Here is a 16,229-nt window from a genome sequence, read left to right on the forward strand (position 1 = left end):
AGTAACTAGAGTACAGAGTAACATCTCGATCACACCTTCCAAAGCTCAGGGTCTAATGCGGAAGAGGTGGCGGAAAGAATGTAAGAGCCAGAGGAAGGGTTCGACTCCTTACATCGTGCTCCCTCCAGACAAAAATTTGCCCTTGATATCCAAGACCTCATAGTGCCTGACCCTACCTACACAAGACCATCATAAGAGGAGGGAAGGATCATGGCATCCAAATACAGAAGAGACTTACTGAGATGGGGAGTGGATGTGATGGAGAGTGGAATTTCAAAGAGGAAAAGGGGGGAAGGGAGGCTATTACCATGGGATATTTTTAATTTTCATTTATTTATTTATTTGAGAGCGACAGACACAGAGAAAGATAGAGGGAGAGAGAGAGAATGGGCGCGCCAGGGCTTCCAGCCTCTGCAAACGAACTCCAGACGCATGCGCCCCCTTGTGCATCTGGCTAACATGGGACCTGGGGAACCCAGCCTTGAACCGGGGTCCTTAGGCTTTACAGGCAAGCGCTTAACCGCTAAGCCATGTCTCCAGCCATGGGATATTTTTTATAATCATGGAAAATGTTTAATAAAATTGAGAGAAAAGAAACAACCAAAAACAGTTGATAGGGGGAAAGGATTTACTTTGGCTTATCCTCTCTAGGGGAAGCTTCCTGACTGCAGGTGAAAGGTGATAGAGCAAAGGCTGACCATCACCTCCTTGGCAACAGCACCAGCAGGAGTGTGAGCTGACTAACTCTGTTAAGCTAGGGCCACAAACCTCAAGTTCCCAATGCAAACAGCTAATCCAGTCTCTCTTATTTTTTTTTCTTTTAAATTTTTGGTATGTTCTTCCTCTGCCCAGGATTCACTATGTAGTCTCAGCCTGGCCTAAAACTCACAGTGATCCTCCTACCTCTTCCTCCTGAGTGCTGGGATTAAAGGCATGTGCCACCAATCTTGGCTTTTTTTTTTTTTTTTAATAATCTTTTGGTAGGGTCTTGCTCTATCCCAGAATGACTAGGAATTCACTATGGAGTCTCAGGGTGGCCTCAAATAGCAATCCTAGACTTCCACCTCTTGAGTGCTGGGATTAAAGATGTGCACTACTACGCCCAGCCTGACCCAGCCTCCATAGTGGCAAGGGTTTCCAGCTAGATTGCCATGGTAATAGCTGAGTTTTGTTTGAATAAGGAGCTAGCTTTTTAATATAGTGTAATATTTTTGTTTATTTTCAAGGAGGGTGGGAGAGGAAGAGAATAGGCACACCAAAGCCTTTTGCTGCTGCAAAAAACCTAGATTTTAGTCAGGCTTGCTATAATGCTAGCTATCTGTAAAGTGTGGCTGGAGGATTTCAAGTTCAAGGCCTGCCTGAGCTATGAAATCAGCTTAAGCCAGTCTGATCAACACAGAGAGACCTTGTCTTGGAACTGAAGATACGGTTCAGTGGTAAAAAGCACTTGCTTGCAAAGACTAATGGCCCAGTTTCAATTCCTGAATACCCACATAAAATCAGATGTACAAAGAAGCACATGTGTCTGGAGTTCCTGGCATGTCTATTCTCTCTCAAATAAATGAATAAAGAAGAGATAACCCATCTCAAAATTAAGTAATAAGTTTGGGATATATGTCATCTGTATAGTACATGCTAGCATATGTGAGGCCCCAGGTTCAATCTCCAGTACACAAAAATACACTCTTAAAATTTAACAGATTTCAAGCAGGGCAGTGGCCCACACCTTTAAGCCCAGCACTCTGGGTGCAGATGTCAGAGGAGTGCCATGAGTTCAAGGCCACCCTGAGATTCCATAGTGAACTCCAGGTCAGCCTGGACTAGAATGAATCCCTATCTTGAAAAACAAAACAAAAAAAACAAAAAAAATTGAACAGATTTTAACATAGCAGCACAGAAAGTTCTTGTATGCTGTTTCCGATTCTACTATGTAACTAAGCCTTAAGAAACATCACTTGATAAGTTTTACAGAGGTATTTTCAAAAATCCATAGTACAGAATTAAATAGTTCAAAAACTATTAAAAAAAAACTACTCCCTACCTTTCTAATTTAGGTACTGTACTTTTCTTCATATACTTCATAAACTCTTTTGCAATTGGTTAAATGCAAAAGTAGGCAGGGAAAATTAAGGTCCATCCTTTAGAGATTTATAAACATCTAAACAGTGGGGGATAAGGACAGGTTCAGTGGCTAAAATACTCACTATTCAAGCCTGGGTACCCCAGTATGATCCTCAGACCCATGTACAAAGTCAGAAGCTGGTGTGTGGTCTTCTGTAGTCCTGGCATCCAAACTGAGCTGGGAAGTGAAGATAGAATTTTCTGTTAACTCTCAGGGAGCACAGCAGAAAGAACACAGCAAAGCAAGAGGAGAGAAATTCTTCCTCAAATGAGGTGGACTATTGAGAGCAGACACAGTTCTCCTCTGACCTCCAAACATGCACTGTGGCATGTGTGCTACACAACTGAACATCTGTACACAGGGTCATATATACACATACATTCCAATAAATAATTTTAAAAAGTCTAAACAGTGTTATTCTACTAAGTAAGTTGACTTAAAGATTGGAAAGTACTTTTTCATTAGGCTATGTTAACACAGCCAGGCATGGTATCACACACCTTTAATTCCAGCACTTGGGAGGCTGTGGTAGAGAGATCTCTGAGTTCCAGGCCACCCTGAGACTACATAGTGAATTCTAGGTCAGCTTGAGCTACAGTGGACACCCTACCTAGAAAAACCAGAAGGAAAAATGCATTAAAACATACATTGTAGTGTGTGTATGTGTATTACTGTTACTGAAAGGTCTCGCTCTACTCCATGCCGACCTGGAATACTCTATGTGGTCTCAAGGTGGCCTCAAACTTATCGCAATCTTCTTAGCTTTTTGTCTCTGCTGGGATTAAAGGAGTGTGTCACTACTCTCAGCCTTTTTTTTTAAAATTATTATTGTTTTAAACTTTATTTTTAATTATTTATTTGAGAGAGAAAGAGGCAGTGAGAGGGGGAGAGAAAAAGGGCACACCAGGGCCTCCAGCCACTGCAAACTTCAGACACATGCGCCTCCTTGTCAATCAAACCAGGGTCCTTTGGCTTTGCAGGCAAGTGCCTTAACCACAAGCCATCTCTCCAGACCTAGCTTCCTTTTTGAAATTTTCATTAATTGGGGGGAGAGGGACACAAGGCAGAGATAAAGGGCATGCCATCTAATCACTAATCTAATCTCTAATCGCTGCAAACAAAATCCAGACACATGCACCACCTTGTGCATCTGGATTACATGGGTACTAGGGAATCAACCTGGCTCTGTAGGCTTAGCAGGCAAGTGCTTTAACCATTAAGCCGTCTGCCCAACCCTGTATTCTAGATTTCTATGGGTCTTGGGGAACTGAACCTGGGCTGACAGCTTTTGCAAAGAAGAACCTTTAACCACTGTGCCATCTCCCCAGACCCAGTTTTTGTATGTATGTATGTATCTATCTATCTGTCATCCATCCATCCATCTATCTATCTATCTATCTATCTATCTACCTACCTACCTACCTACCTACCTACTTATTTATTTGAGACAGAGAGAAGGAGAGAGTGACAGAGAAAATGGGCACGCCAGGGCCTCCAGCCACTGCAAACTAACTTCAGATGCATGGGCCACCTTGTGTATCTGCCCTACATGTGACCTGGAGAATTGAACATGTATCCTTAGGCTTCACAGGCATGTGCCTTAACCACTAAGCCATCTCTCCAGACCTAGTTTATTTATTTAGAGAGGCTTTTATTTTGTTCTGGCCTCTAATTATTACAACAGTTTTTTTTTTTTCTGGTCCTGCTTTGAACTGCCTATGGAGTGCAGGCTTCTCTTGAACCCCTTGATTCTCCTGCCCCCCCTTCTCATGTACCATCACACCCAGCTTATTTTTGACTTTTTTTTTTTTCTTTTGAGGTAGGGTTTCAGGATAGTCCAGGCTAACCTGGAACTCACTATGCAGTATCAGGGTGGCCTTGAACTCATGCCTGTCTACCTACCTCTGCCTCCTAAGTGCTGGGATTAAAGGGGTGCACTACCATGGCTTTTTTTTGGTTGTTTGTTCTTTTGAGGTAGTATCTCACTCTAGCCCCAGCTGACCTGGAATTCATGATGTAATCTTAGGGTGTCCTTGACCTCATAGTGATCCTCCTACCTCTGCCTCCTGAGGGTTGGGAATACAAGCATGTGCCACCACACCCAGCCTTTTAAAAAAAAAAAAAAATTTTTTTTCCTAGGCTGGGGAAATGGCTTAGCAGTTAAGGAGTTTGCCTCTGAAGCCTAAGGACCATGGTCTGATTCCTCAGGATCCACGTAAGCCAGATGCACAAAGGTACAAATGCGTCTGGAATTTCTTTGCAGTGGCTTGAGGCCCTGACACGCCCATCCTCTCTTTCTATCTGCCTCTTTCACTCTCTCTCTCTTTCAAACAAATAAAAAAATAAATGTTACACTTTCCTTCTCAGTCTTTGGACTTTTGTTTTATTTGAGAGAAAGAGAGAATGGCCATGCTAGGGCCTGTAGCCTCTGTATATGAACTCTAGATGCGTTTGCCCCCTAGTGCATCTGGCGTACGTGGATCCTGAGGAATCATACCTGGGTCCTTTGGCTTTGGGTCTCAGTCTACTGCTCAGACGGGCTACAAACTCTTGTGCTCAAGTGATCCTCCTGCCTTAGCCTTCCAATAAGCTGGGACTACAGCGCACTGTGCCAGGTTTATAGCGTCTTTTGTGACTTCATCACCCGATTCATGACTATTAGCATTCTTCCTTCTTCCAAACCTTATTACTTACTAATCACTTAGCAGCACAGTCCCACCTTGCACCTAGATGGCCCAGTTTCCAAGACTCAAATTTTGCTCGTCTTTCACTCTTTTCCTTCTCTTCCTCCTTCCCCCCTCTTTTTTTTTTTTTTTCTACTTACTTTTTGAGACAGGGTCTTGTGTAGCTCAGGCTGGATTTGAACTTGCTATGTAGCTGATGAAGATCTTGAATTCCAGATCTTTAATCCTAAATGCTAGGATTAAAGACCTGCGCCATCACACCCAGTTTGTTCTGACTTCCTGACCACGACCTTCTTTCTGAATTCCAGTGCTTCACAAGGAATGCACTGATCCCATCCTATGATTCCCAGCTCAGCTTCCTTTTATTCTTCCTGTCTGTATTCTTTTATGCTTTTATGAGCATCCCATCATGTTGTTTGCTGCTAAGTAGGTTAGACCATGTGTTGTTTGGGCAGATATTGGTCATTATCCTCCAGTTGCTCAAGTTAGCACCTTTCAGCACTAGATGCACTGTCTGGGGATTGACTCTCTTCCAGCTTCCAGCAATGTCACTCCATGATACATACCAACAGTGTACGGTGTCTTCTGCAGTCGGGTCTTGCCACTAACATATGGTGTTCTGGCATATATCTATCTGTCTTTCTTTTGGGAGACCTTGTATGTCTCTGTGATCAAAAGCTCAATGTGTGTGATAACCTGCTGGTACCTGGGGTTACAGGACAGCGTCCAAGAAGAGAAGGAAGAAAAATATAAGTGATATAAAAGCGATAGATGAAAGAGAAGAGGGGGAGAGAGAGAGTAGCTGAAAGAGGAGGAGATAATGGTCAGTTTTTATTTAATTGAGAGATAGAGATATAGAGTCTAAGGCTGGTCAGACTGGGCTGTAACTCACTATGTAGAAGAAGCTAGCTTAGAACTCCAGACCCTCCTGCTTCACCTTATTAAAACATTTCATCAAGAGCAAAAACCTACCTTGAAACACGCCCCCCCCCAAAAAAAAGTCATTATTTGAGGGCTGGAGACATGGCTCAGCAGCTAAGGCACTTAGTTGCAAAGCCTGATGACCTTAGCGCGATTCTCTAGTACCCACATAAAGCCAGATGCATAGTGACACATGCATCTGATGTTTGTTTGCAGCACCTGGAGGCCCTCACATGCCCATTTTCTTTGCCTTCTTTTTCTCTACGTCTCTGCTTGAAAATAGATACATTCAGGTGGGGCAGAGAGTTCAGGGTAGGGTCTCACCCTGGACCAGGCTGACCTGGAATTTACTATGTCATTTCAGGGTGGCCTCGAACTCATGGTGATCCTCCTACCTCTGCCTCCCAAGTGCTGGGATTAAAGGCATGTGCCACCATGCCTGGCTAAATACTTTTTAAAATTCATTATTTGAATTAATAATGTATCCATCAATACAATAGGAATGAATAAAAAGCTTTTTTAAAAAAATTCTTATTAAATTTCAGTTGAATTTCTTATGCAGATTGAATTCATGTAGCAAATCTGTTGATTTATGACAGCATGCCTTTTGCAGAATTTTCTCTTTGATGAGTAACTGTAATTCTTCCCACACTTGTTTCTACTTGCGATACTTGAAAAACTCTCAGTCACTTTTGTGTTAAGCCTTCACTTGGATTGGACCCACCATTCATGTATTGGGTTTGCTTCTTGTGGCAAAGTAGCTTGTGATACCCCACCACCGCCCATTTTATGGTTTTCATGGGAGCAAATAGAAGTGACATTGGATTGATTTCAAAACCAAAGTCTTTTTATACATATGAAATTAGCATTGAATTTTCAAAGCGAAAGAAAAGACTGACTTTGGTTAAAGAATTAAAAATGAGTATTATTTTTGAACAGATGAAACTGTCACAAGGACATATTAACTTAAATGCAGCCAAAAGCGCTTGCCAACATAGTGGTTGTACTAGCTTAAATTCCCAACAATGAATGAGTGTTGCTATTTTTCCACATCCTTGCCAACATTTGTTTTCATTTAATTTTTTAATATTTGTTATCCTTACAAGGGCAAGGTGGAATCTCACAGTTGTTTTGTTGTTGTTGTTGTTGTTGTTTGGGGGAGTTGTTTTGTTTTTATTTATTATTTACTTTTTGGTTTTTTGGGGTAGGGTCTCACTCTAGCCCAGACTGACCTGGAATTCACTATGGAGTCTCAGGGTGGCCTCAAACTCATGGCAACCCTTCTACTTCTGCCTCTGTAGTGCTGGGATTAAAGGCATGCACCACCACACCCGGCTTCATAATTGTTTTAATTTGCATTTCCCTAATGGTTAGAGATACTGAACATTTTCTTCATTGTGTGTTAGCCATTTGTAATTCTTCCTCTGAGAACTCCCTACTTAGTCCTCTGCCCCACTTTTGGAGTGGGTTGTTTGATTTTTTATTGTTGAGTTTTTTGAGTTCTTTGTAGATTCTAGATATTAGGCTTCAGTCTGTGGTATAGTTAGCAAAGATTTTCTCCCATTTAGCAGGTAATCTATTGGCTCTGCTTATGGTATGTTGGATGTGCAAAAGCTTATTAGCTTCATGAGATCCCATTAGTTGAGTGCTTGTTTAATTTCCTGGGCTACTGGGGTTTTGTTGAGAAAGTCTATTCCCATTCCTATATCATGGAGAGTGCCTCCTATTTTTGTTTTGTTCTGCTTTCTTTTTTTGATGTAGGGTCTCACTCTACTTCAGGATGACCTGGAATTCACTATGTAGACTTAGGGTGGCCAGATTAGAAATAATGTGTACAGTGAACTCACCTACTCAATAAATTCAACAAGCATTGCTAAATAAAAATGGATGTGGGAAAATAAGTCAAAAATATTATAGAGAAATTGAGGGGTAACCCTTGAATCTTATTCATTAAAACTTTAATTTTTCTTTTTATTCACTTGTTTGAGAAAGAGACAGAGAGAGGGAAAGAGAGAATGGGCACATCAGGGCCTCTAGCCACTCCAAAGGAACTCCAGATGCATGCACCCCCTTGTTGTTCTGGTTTACGAGGGTCCTGGGGAATTGAACCAACGTCCTTTGGCTTTTCAGGCACATGCCTTAACCGCTAAGCCATCTTTCCAGCCCTGAGTCTTATTTTTAATTCCCTGCACCCTCCAAGCCAGGGTCTCATGTAACCTGGGATGGCCTCAAACTTGCTATATGGTCCAGGATGACCTTGAACTTCTGGTCTTTCCCTGACCCCACTTTCCAAGTGTGTATGACCACAGCTAACTTTTTGTGGCTCTATGCAGTGTTGGGGACCAAACTCAAGGTATTGTGCATGTTGGGCAAATACTGTAGCAACAAATGAGCTGGGCTCAACACAGGGAGTTAAACCAACTACTTGGAGGGCAAATTCAATCTAACACCAAGAGAAAAACAGCTCTTAATCCTAGACTGCCACCTGCTGGTTAGCAATGAACTAAAAATATCTGGGCGTTTTCATGTCTCCCATAATGGGGGGAAAACTGGTAGAAGTTTAAATTATCTCAAATAAATAACATTATAACAAATAACATTATAAATTTTGACTAACCCTCCTTCCACCCCTCTTCTCCATCATCCCTTCCTCTGACTACACTTTGTTTTCATGTATTTTAGACAGAAAATGGGCCTCCTGCTGCTGCAAGTGAACTCCAGACATGTACCACTATGTAGCTGGCTTTATATCAGCATTGGGAAATGGAACCCAGGGCAACAGACTTTGTAAGCAAATGCCTTTAACCATTAAGTAGACATGGTGCTCAATAGCTTTGTCCAGTTCTGGAGGGCATCCAGGACTTAGTATGTACTCATGCCAGGAATGGAAATATCACATTACAGAGTATTACCTCATAAAAGTACCTTTATTCAAGCCAGGGTTGGTGCTGCACACTTTTTAATCCCAGCACTTGGGATCCAGAGGTAGGAGGACCACTGTGAATTCGAGGCTCCCATGAGACTACATAGTGAATTCTAGGGCAGCCTGGGCTACAGTGAATCCCTACATTGAAAAACAAAACAAAACAAAAAGTGCCTTTCATAGCCATGCTAGCCAGGTATACATTGGCTTGGATACAAAAGAGTAGAATGAACAGACAGAGCTCATGGACAAATTCTATGATCAGTGCCTCCTATGTTTTACAAACCAGTGATTAGTATTAGTGCTATGCCACAGTGATAGTTCTCTAGAGAGAATGCTGTATTAATACCCTTCTGCTCCAAAATGAGTGTGTGCACAAGCACATGCACACACACGCACACTCTCTCACACGATTCCAGAATTTGCTAGTTCTTTGACAGGTGGTATCATTTGGTGGCTAAAGAATTAACCTTACTTCCATAATGACATGGTGTTGACATATCCTGCTCATGCTCCTTGTCAGTACCAGGTCCTGGGTGCTGAGTATTGCCACCTTTAGTAAAAGTGCCTATTCCTTGATTGAGATAGAGGTATTTGTCTGAGAAGGTTCCAGATCCAGTGGAGCTACTTAGTAAGCTACTGCTCATCCTGTCCTGGTTTGTAGTGGAGGCCTATGAAACCCAGCTGGGTCATCATTTTGTCCACTAGGTGTGCTGGGCATCAAAGTGAGGACATGCTGCTCTGGGACCCCAGTGGCAAGACTGCCCATAAGAAGCCCCTGTCTGACCGCATGACCATCGTGGAACCCACAGATGAGATCCTTCCCACAGCCCCCTTCTCAGCCATGTCTCAGCCAGTTCCTACATAATAGCAAGGTCTTGACCACTGCAGCTGGAGGCTGGATATTGCTCTGTAAAGACATTTAATAAAATCTTGCACAAAGAAAAGTAACTCTAGCATCAGAAAGTCTTAGGTTCCAACTGTACACTCATTTTTATTGTAATACTAGCCAAATTATAGAATTAGCCTGGGTGCCCAAAGATGGGAGTATGAATAATGAAAATGTGGTATGTATGTACAATGAAGTATTATTTAGCCATAAAGAAGAATAAAACCATGCTATTTACAGGGAAATGGATAGAACTGTAGATGATCATGTGCAGCAAAATAATCCAGCCCCCCTAAGACACATACTGAACATTTTCTCATACATGTAGAATCTAGATTAAAGAGGGACATGAAATTAGCTCTTTTTGTAGACAGTGTCTCATGTAGCCACACTAGTTGCAAATTTTTATGCAGCTGAAGATAACCTTGATACTACTGCATCCTCAGTGTTGGATTACAAGTGTTACTTGCTATTCTTAACATATACAGATTATAAACAACAAGAAACAGGGCTGGAGAGGTGGCTTAACAGTTCGGGTGCTTGCTTGTGAAGCCAAAGGACCCCGTTTCAATCCCCCATGATCCATGTAAGCCAGATGTACAAGGTGACACATCTGTCTGGAGTTCATTTACAGCAGCTGAAGGGCCTGGCATGTCCATTCTATCCTTATATGCCTCTCTTTCCCTTTCTTTCTCTCTCCCTCAAATGGAATAAAATAAAAAGCTAAAATAACAATAAACAAGTGGAGGTGTAGTAGGGACAATGGGCAGGAGGGTTAAGGGAAAGAGATGGAAGAACAAATAGTAAAAATGAAGCTTCCAAGCAACCCTTGCTCAGAAGAGGCTAGTTTTCTGACTAGTCATAAAGGCTTACAAAAACCTTCCAAAACTGAAGCTCAAAAGGTTGTTTGTTTGTTTTCTTTTAAATTTGAGGCAAGCCGACCTGAATGCCCTTTGTATGTGAGAGAGGAGGAGAGAGAGGTAGAGTTGATGTGCCAGGCCCTCCAGCCACTGCAATGAAACTCCAGATGTGTGCACCACCCTGTGTGCATGTGCAACCTTGCATGCTTGTGTGAATGTGCATTAGGAGTACATGGGACATGGAGAGTCAAACATGAGTCCTTGAGATCATATTTTTAAAAAATGAAGGTCAGTTAATTTGCACATCTGTGCAAGCATGCAGGCGTTAGGATGCCCAAGACAGCCAGAGTTGGACTCTCCAGACCCCATGTAAACAGGTGGACATAGTCATGCGCACCCGTAACCCATTCCCACAGAGGAGACCCAAGCATTGTCAAAGTGCTGCAAGTGTTGGAATCTGCAAGAAACTGGCTCAAAACATAGACTGGATAGACGTGTGCTGCAGAGCTGTTGCACTCCAGCCACTGCAGCAAGTGTCTCCTGACACAGGTGAGTGTGTGAGGTGCCACATGACAGTACACCCACACCATACCACATAAACACCACACACACAAAAGAAATATCACCATGTGTGATCTCTTTATATTTCTGCTCTGCAGCCTGGATAAACATATCTCCTTTTTTGTTTTTTATTTCTCTGAGTGGTTTATTCTTAGTGTTTTGAGAAAAGGTCTCATGTACCCAAGGCTGGCCTTGAACACTTGTTCCTCATGCCCCCACCTCCCAAGTGCTAGGACCACAAGTGTGTACTACCACACTCAGCACTTCCCCTTTTAAACAAATGTTGTTGCAGTCCGGTTCACATTGCTGGTAGAAATCACCCAACCAAGAATAGCTTCTGGGAAAAAGATTTATTTTGGCTTACAGGCTTGAGGGGAAGCTCCACGATGGCAGGGGAAACGATGGCATGAGCAGAGGGTGGACATCACCCCCTGGCCAACATAAGATGGACAATAGAAACAGGAGGGTGTGCCAAACACTGGCAAGGGGAAACTGGCTTTAATACCCATAAGCCGGCTCCCAACAATACACTCCCTCCAGGAGGCATTAATTCCCATATCTCCATCAGCTGGGAACCTAGCTTTCAGAACACCTAAGTTTATGGGGGACACCTGAATCAAACCACCACAAATGTAGTTACTTCTCTTTGTTCTCCTTTCTGCACAAGAAAAGCCTTTCCTTGACTCAGGAAAGCCAAGGTAGGAGGATTGCAGGTTAAAGCATATCCTGAGCTGCATAGCTAAACCCTATCTCAAAAAAGTTGTTGCTCCACACGAAGGCAAACCCTCCTGTGTGCATTTGTAATTTTATCCTTTTCTCTCTTAATCATTCTTCAAATTCTTAATCTTGCTATCCACATCTTCTTACCAAGATTTAAACATGTTCAAGCCTCTTGGATTAAAACAGATGGCCCTCTGCTCAAACTTACATTCTTCATAGCCCCTGATCCTTTCTATCCCTTCCAAAATCAACACAATAAAATTAGTATTATGAGTTTTTGTCAAAGAAAACTAGAATAATACAATGTATAAAGATACAGTGTATCCTTAAGACCAGTCACTCAGTCTCAAGATTCTGTCAAATGCCAAACAGGGTTCTAGAAAGTGAGTGGTGCTTACATTCCCTAGCCATAACCTAGAACGTGGGTGCCTTGCTCCCACTCCAGTGAGGCTTTCCCTCAGGGGCTTGCCTTGTCCTGATGGCTGAATGCAGCAGACACTTTTGACTTTGTAGTGGCCTCTTGGCTATGTTGCCCTTTGATTTCTCTTTCTTTTCTTTCTCGCTTTCCCTCTTACTTTTTTCTCTTTCTTTCTTTCTTTCTTTCTTTCTTTCTTTCTTTCTTTTCTTTTCTTTTCTTTTCTTTTCTTTTCTTTTCTTTTCTTTTTTTTGAGGTAGGGTCTCACTCTGGTCCAGGCTGAATTAGACTTACCTATGTAGCCCTCAGGTCAGCCTCAAACTCATGGTGATCCTCCTATCTCTGCCTCTGGAGTACTGGGATTAAACGTGTGTGCCACTATGCTTAGCTTGGTTTCTTTTGCTTGCTCATACATCCCATTTCCTCCTCAGTTGACAAAGTGTGGTGCTTTTAACTTGCCATGGCTGGCACTCAGCATGGTCATGCAAAGGAGGTCCATGGAAAGCAAGCCTTCCCCAGGAGCACCCACAATTTGATGCAAAAAATAAATTGGGGTCAATAACAAATGCAAAACTTTTCAACATTTAGTAAGAGGCTACAGTTTCATGGAAGCAACTGCCAAGAGCATGACCATGGGGCACCCGGTGCAGAAATCAGATGCAGGCTTGAAACCCTAGCTATTTAGGAGCTAAGGCAGGAGGGTCACAAGTTCAAGGCCTGCCAGACTGTAGCAATGATGAGCAGTTGTATGAAACCCAGGCATGTTCTGGCTTTGTTTGCCTGGCTTTGCCTTCAGCCATGCAGAACAGGGTCCATCTCTGCCACCTGCTATCAGGCTGCTGGGACAGTTTCACTGTGTGGTCATGCATTTGCAATCCCAGTCTACTTCAAATCTCTCTCATATGATTTAAAACTGCCCCGCCCCACTTATATTATGCTGAGAAAAATACAAGCACATTGAATACATCCTTTGAGGATACACTCAGTGAAATACAAACTGGAAAAAATGACCTAGAACAAGACACTATAGCAGCTCAAAGGCAGGAGAGAGAAGTACGGGTCATAGGTCTCAACCTGGAAGGTTGAGAGGTTGTCAAAGTCCAGGTTAATGCTTATAATGAGGCCAAGTATAAAATTAGGGGCACTCAGTGAAGGGCACAGAGACAAGGGGTTAAGTGCATTGCCCAGGCAGAGCAGGAAAGCCTTCTGTGTCCAAGACAATGGAGCTTCGCTTCACCCGGGTGCACATGTCCATGAAGAAGGCTCACTCATCTCCACTTCCCCACAGCAACTTGTGTTCCCCTTTCTCTCTGCACTCCTCTCCTCCTCCATGAGCTTCTGAGTACCCTGGTCAGATGCTGCCAGACATGCCACTTTTCATTGCTGAAGGTCCTTTCATGATCATCTCTCTTGTCACCGTTCTGTGCGGGGTACAGTCATGTCTTATAATCTTTTGCTTCTGCATTGTCTTCTTGTGAATCCATTGAAGACCATCTCTGATTTTCAGCTTAATCAGAAGGCTGGACCACATTCTTTAAAAAATATTTAATTATTTATCAGAAAAAGAGAGAGGGAAGAAAAAGGGGCATGCCAGGACCTCTAGGCACTGTAAACTAACTTCAGACACATGAGCCACCTTGTACATCTGGCTTTATGTGGGTACTTGGAATCAAACCTGTGTCTTTAGGCTTTTTAGGCAAGCATCTTAAGCCATGAGCCGCCACCTCCATTCCTGAACCCCATTCCTTTCTTCTTTTTCTTTTTTTCTTTTTCTTTTTCTTTTTAATTTTTTTTGGAGGTAGGGTCTCACTCTGGTCTAGGCTGGCCTGGAATTAACTCTGTAGTCTCAGGGTGGCCTTGGCTCATGGTGATCCTCTGACCTCTGCCTCCCGAGTGCTGGGATTAAAGGCGTGCACCACCACGCCTGGCACTTTTTCTTTTTCTTTTATTAGTTATGTATGCAGCGATGTTCATACCATCGTTAGCCTCCTCCCTGTCATTCCCACTCTATAGGGACCCTTCTTGCTGGGTTGTGTGGATCGTGCATTGTGGGGTTAGTCATCAGTTATGGGTAAGAGGCAATGTCTCTGTGCATAATATCCCAACATGTGGCTCTAACAATCTTTTCGCCCCCTCTTCCCCAAATTTCCCTGAGCCATGTTGGGTTCATTATAGGTCTACTTCAGTGATGAGGTCTTGGGAGCCTCTGTGTCTCTGGATATCTGGTTTGGTAGGAGTTGAATGTTCTGACTATCTCCTTCACCCTTATGCTTGCCCAAGTTCTCCAAGAAAGCAACACTCTTGCTCATTTTGCCAATTACTCTTGGGTTCAGCTGGGGCCTTGGTGAGGTGTGAAGTGCTGATTCTGTCCTCAGGATCTGCATCCATGTGAAAAAGACAAGTAAATTCTCCAATGGAGAGTGAAGTCAGCACCATATAAATGGGATAACCATTATGATTTTTAGAGAGAATTTAATAGGTGTAGGCCCTCTTGTAGCCACGATTGGTGGGAGCTTGGTAATGGAAAACAGGCTTGTTTGGGGAACATATTTCTAACTTGTTTCCCAGCTGCAGCTATGGGTTCCATTCCACTGAGCAGATCACTTAGCCAACTCGAGAGCAGTACATTACCCACCATGGCTGTGTGCCACTATTGCGCTTGTGTGAGCATCACGTCACGTTGGTTGCTGCTGAGTAGCTTAGACCATAAGTTGTTGGGAGAGATACTGGTCATTTTCTCCCAGTTGCTCATGTAGCACCTTCTGGCAATAGACAAGCTAACTGTCCAGAGACTGACTCTCTTCCAGATTCCAGCCAGGTCACTCCATGTTCCATACCAATAGCATGTAGCATGTTCAGCAGTAGGGTCTTACCACTAACCTTTGGTGGGTCATCAAGTACTCTGACAGAAATCGATCTGTTGGGAAACCTTGTCTGTCTCTCTGATCAATAGCTCATTATGGATATTAACCACATGCTATTCCTGGGAGTTACAGGTCAGCGCCAAGGAAGAGAAGGACAAAAAAAAATAGGTAATATAAAAGTGACAGAGAAAAGGAATAGAACAGGAGAGAGACAGAGAGAAATAGGAGAAGGCTAAGGTTACTCTTCATCATACTGTCTCTAGGGACCTGTGATTTCAGGTGTTCCCTCTAAGGACATGATGAAGGTTAAGCCATTTAGTCTGTCTTTTAGGACAGAGAATTATATGGTACTATTGCCATTTGGGCACAGTATTGTGTCCCTCACCCCAACACTTACCCTCCCCTCCAACTCCACCCTCCCTGCTGTTCAGTCCTAGGGTAACTTATTAGGTATGTCAGCATCTCAGGCAGATTCAGGTTAGGAGCCACAGATGAGTGAGACCCTGTGACAATTACCTTTCTATGATTTGGTGAGTTCACTGAGAATGATCTGTTCCAGGTCAACCATTTTTCTTCAAGTTTCATTGTGTCATTTATCCCTAGTGCTGTGTAGAATTCCATCATGTAGATGTATCACATCTTGGTTATCCATTTGTGTAATTATGGACATCTGGGTTGATTCAAGTTCTTAGCTATTATGAATTGAGCAGGTATAAACATAGTTGAGCAAATCTCTCTGAACTGAGGTGTGGAGCTTTTAGGGTAAATTCCCAATAAGGGAATAACTGGGTCGGTTGGAAACTCTATGGGCAACCATTTTAGTAGTCTTCTTACTGCTTTCCATAGTGGTTGTACCATGAAGCTGACCCCACTATTTTCTTCATCTATTGCATCATACTTAAGAACCTGAGAATAAATATCAGGATCTTTTAAATTTTATTTTTTTTATTAACACCTACCATGATTGTCAAAAACATCCCATGGTAATGCCCTCCCTCCCCCCACTTTGGAACTCCATTCTCCATCATATCCCCTCCCTCTCTCAATCAGTGTCTCTTTTCTATTGATATCTTGCTCTTTTCCTCTTATTATGATGGTCTTTTGTAGGTAGTCTAAAGCAGAATTCTTATGCTCACAGGGCTTCAGGGAGGAACAGTGCCACAACATAACCTGCAAGATCAGCCCTGTGTTCTTCCCCACTCTACACAACATCTGCCCCCAAATCAGGAGCTGCCACTTTTGCAACACCTTCTCTGTGCTTTATCTCTGG

This window comes from Jaculus jaculus, chromosome 3 (assembly GCF_020740685.1).
Source record: "Jaculus jaculus isolate mJacJac1 chromosome 3, mJacJac1.mat.Y.cur, whole genome shotgun sequence".
Taxonomy (NCBI): Eukaryota; Metazoa; Chordata; class Mammalia; order Rodentia; family Dipodidae; genus Jaculus; species Jaculus jaculus.